Source organism: Octopus bimaculoides, chromosome 15 (assembly GCF_001194135.2).
Source record: "Octopus bimaculoides isolate UCB-OBI-ISO-001 chromosome 15, ASM119413v2, whole genome shotgun sequence".
Lineage (NCBI taxonomy): Eukaryota > Metazoa > Mollusca > Cephalopoda > Octopoda > Octopodidae > Octopus > Octopus bimaculoides.
In genome coordinates, this window is record NC_068995.1 from 40,210,099 (window position 1) to 40,214,738 (window position 4,640).

The window sequence follows — 4,640 nt, forward strand, 5'->3', positions numbered from 1 at the left end:
ATATATATATATATTTATTTATGTATGTATGTGTGTGTATGTATATGTATGTATGTATATATGTATGTATGTATGTATGTATGTGTGTGTGTGTGTATGTATGTAGCAAATGGTGTATTCCTGCTCCTACACTGTTTGCTATATATTTCGCAATAATCTTTCAAATAGCTTTTAAAGATTGCTCCCATGCTGAGAAACCACTTTGAAGAATTTAGTTAGATAAATTGACCTCACTACTTCATTCTTAAACCTGGTGCATATTCTGTTGTCAGTACCTTTTATCGAACCGCTAGGTTACAGGAACATAAAGAAACGAACACCGTTTGTCAAGTGGTAGTGAATGACAAACATAGCACAAACACAAACACACGCAATTTTATATACAAAAAAAAAAAAATAATAATAATATTAATTTCTTTGATCTTTTTAGGCCATAAACTCCACAAAGCTCCCAATGGATTACTCTTTCCACATTGTCATGACACCTTTTGTAGTTACGCTGTCAATTTCTGGTATTTACTAACAGTATGCCACACTGTTTCACCCCTCTCATCACACATTCAACATTTGTCACTCTGAATTGTTTTATCAATTCTGCACATCACATAGTTTGTTCTCAATGTGTGTTCATGTGCCGCGCATATTAAGTGCATCTGTGTCTACCTTCGAGTCACTTTCCGCATTCATAACCGTCGGTCTTCTGTATCTTTCTTGTCGCTCGTACTCTTGGAAACTGTACATTTTTTTTTCGTTTCCAGGACATTAATTTTTCCGTGATTTTTACCTCTTTAAATTTATCTTTTTAAACACAATTATCAGTGTTCATAATGCCAGATTTCTTCACTTGCATCAACTATGCTTCCACGGCATTTTTTACATAACACCCTAACTATCTTTCTCTGATTCAATGCAATCCTGACAATTGATCAAACCTCTCCCACCCTTTCTTCTGGATAAGTACAACCGATCAGTGACACACTTTCAATGTCAGTAATAGCCATGTCTTCGTATCCATGCTCATCTGTTCATTCTTTTGCCTGGTTATGATTCCAGCCCCATACCTATGTGATGCTAACGCCCATGTATTTACTGCTTGGAATCTATTCCATTCAGTCACTTTTGAGCGCACCATCAATCGTAGTCTTCTTCAGATGTTCTTTCATTTCCCTCTCCATGATTTCATTGAACTCTAGTATGCCAAGATAGTAATAAACTTCTTTTTCAATTTCTTTCGTTACTTTCCTATTTGGTAATTCTATCCCTTCCAGGAACTGTGCCTTGTCCCTTTTCAAGATCTCTCTCTACACCACTGGCAGAATCGTTAGCACGCCGGGCGAAATGCGTGGCGGTATTTTCGTCTGTCTACACGTTCTGAGTTTAAATTCTGCCGAGTTCGACTTTGCCCTTCATCCTTTCGTGGTCGATAAATCAAGTACCAGTGAAACACTGGGATCAATGTCATCGATTTAACCCCTCCCCAAAAATTTCAGGCCTTGTGCCTATAGTAGAAAGGATTATTGTTGTTGTTGGTGGTTTTATTATTATAGGAGTGGCACAATCAGTGAAGTGATGACCAATATCCCTTGATGTATTTATTCATTTGAATCTTGCCGAGATCAACATTGCCTTTTGTCGTTGTGGGCTCAATAAAATCAATATAAGCTAACTATTTGGACCAATATAATCAACTTTTGCATCGTTACAAAATCCCTGGCCTTATGCGAAAGAAAAAAAAATTATTAACATTATCATTGTTGTTTGTTTGTATAGCTCTCTTGTTTGTGTGTGTTCTCTTTTCATGTCAACCCGGATTGCTAGACTCAATCACAGGTATTTAGTGTTATTATTTCATAACATGCAATTATGTACTTATCTGTGCGGTTCTTTTGTGTACATACTTGTGTGTCCCTTCGAATACGTACCTGTATGAATGTGTGCACCTACGTGTGGGGGCATATTAAGCACTTAATGGCTCTGTTTATTACAGTTTATTTATTCTCCAATGGACATTATGGTCCCATGAATGTTGATGCTCTTACAGGTGAATCTATTTTCTTTATTTCTTGGGGTTGAATTGTCTACCAATAGGGTGTTATTTTCTAATTACTCTTCCTCTGTTTAATCATTCACAGAATACGGGTTAAAATAAGTACTCGTGTAACTTTGCACCACATTCTCTAGACTTTGAAGAGTAAATCTTTGTATTCCGAATGGTACCCCACCCCACCATATCACCACCTCATTTCCTTGATGTGATAGTATCCTTGTCAGTGAGACATGTTAAATTAAAATGGGTGTTTTGTTACATGGTCTTTAGTAACAGTGTCAGGTATATTTGGTAATATCGGTGAGCACCGTCCAATGGCCGAGACCTCTCTCAGAAGATTTTCCATTGTCTGGGAACCATCTAGAAAACATCTATCCCCCCAAATTCCAATAAGCAAAATATTTAAATCTAAGTCTCTATGAGCCTTTATAACAATAAAAAAAACCCTGATTTAATACCGAAAAATCATTTAATTTTCTTACACTATCCCTAAATAGTATTTAAAGCATTATAATTACTTGGTTAGTTAATTAATTCATTAGCACATATTAATTATTGTCGTTTAATATGATCCCATGCGCCTCGCTGATTTTGTCGAATTACGAAATTCAATGTTTTCCTAGCATAGAAGTCTACAAATATTGCAATTTCTTGGAAAGTTGTAAATCTCTTGGATGTAGTCATGAAATCCATCAGAGGAGGTCAGTCGCCTGTTACAGATTTGATGGCCAGTTCCAGATTTTGGAAAGCTTTGTATAGAGGTGAGCAGTGCTAGTCCTGGAAACTCAGTCTTCAGTAACTTAGATGCTGCCGAATATCTCCAATTCTTGGAAAAGAATTGCAGGTCAGCAATTACACACTTCCAGCTGGTCAAGCCAGTACGTTCCACAACTTTCCATTGCAACATGAATGTTTTTGCCCGTCGCTTGCTTTCCACACATATATATGTGCGTAATCAGAATGAGAGATAAAGATTTGTAACACTTGACAACCCGTTCAACCCAACAGGCTGGTTGAACAAACTGTCAAGCGAAATAAAGTCCTACTCCACACTAATTTTAAAATAAATTTGGTTCTATGCTTAGTATTGGGTCTATCCATCGGTAAACGCTTTGTTTTGTGTTCTTACATTTGTTTTAAAATAGTAATCTTAATTTAACATTGAGAGTGATATGGAAAGGGAGAGATCTAGAGAGAATCTAACAGAAGATGATGTGATAGAAGTAATAGATAAATTAAACTGCTTCAGAATGGAATAGTTAAATTATGAATGATCGATACGGCGAATAAAAGAGGAGATGGCGGTAGAGATATCCAGTGGTTAAAGGGTCATGTCCACGACGTTGACATCAAGTATTGAAATAACAGAGTCATCAAATGAAATGAAAACTTATCTCTTGTTGCTACCGGTTTTATTATACATGGTCGACCAAGGTTCTCATCATTGTCATCATTGTCATCATTGTCCTCATCATTAACACCAACAGCATCAGCATCGTTATAATTAGCACCATCATCTCTACCACCATAATTAGCACCATCATCTCCACCACCACCGCCAACACCACACCACTACTAACACCACACCACTAACACCACACCACACCAACACCACCACGACAAACACCACCACTAACATCATCATCATGTGATTTTCATCACCATATTCATCATTGTAACCGATATGTTGCTGATGATGATGGCGGCGGCGGCGGCGGCGGCGTTGGTGGTGGTGGTGGTGGTAGTGGTGGTGGTGGTGTTTAACCCAAAGTCAAACCTGATCGTACAAACCTATAACCAAGCACATTCCATCTGTGACCATCATGTCATATTTTTAATGATATGACAAGGATCACGTTATCCAGTATGCCCTGTCCTTCTTTAAAATGGTAAGACATAATTTGAGGAAGATCTGGCGACTATTTCTTTTACGAAACGTAGGATTCCAGTTAAAGACGTTGATTCCTTAATTACCTATTGCTAATTGGATATTCTTATTGGATATTCTTGTTACTGTCCGTTGTTACTGTTGCTGTTTAATCTTTGTTTGATGTTGCTCTTGTGGTTATTACTCTTGTTGATGTCATTGTTGTTACTAGTGTTGTTGCTGTTGGTCACTGTTTCTGATGTTTCTGTTACTGTTGTTGGAAGCTGGCTATTGCTGTTGTTGCTGTTGTTGTTGTTGTTGTTGTTGTTGTTGTTGTTGTTGTTGTGCTTTTGCTGTTATTGTTGTTTTGAAAGTCTGTTATTTTGCAGTTATTTTTTGTTATTGATTTTGTTGTCGTCGTCGTCGTCGTCGTCGTCGTTGTTGTTGTTGTTGTTGTTGCTTTCTTTCATGTTTTCGATGATGCTTTGATGAAATATTTCTATTTTGAGTAGCTGCCGTTGTTGTCTTTCTCATGCTATTTTTTTGTTGTTATTCTTCCTGTTGTTTTGATACATCCATTGTTATAGTAATAATTGTTGTCTTTTACTATTGAACCCAATTTCCAGGTTATTGCTTGTCTAGACACTCTGTGGGTAGCATGAAATAAAGCCGAAACCTATTGTAATATGTACATTTTGCGAAGGCCACCCACAAACCTAGACACAT

The 4,640-nt window shown here is 37.2% G+C and overlaps 1 pseudogene; it reads right to left on the reverse strand.

Moving 5' to 3' along the window:
• Positions 1-4,640, reverse strand: part of LOC128249535 (G-box-binding factor-like) — an 80,876-nt pseudogene that overhangs the window by 35,407 nt on the left and 40,829 nt on the right.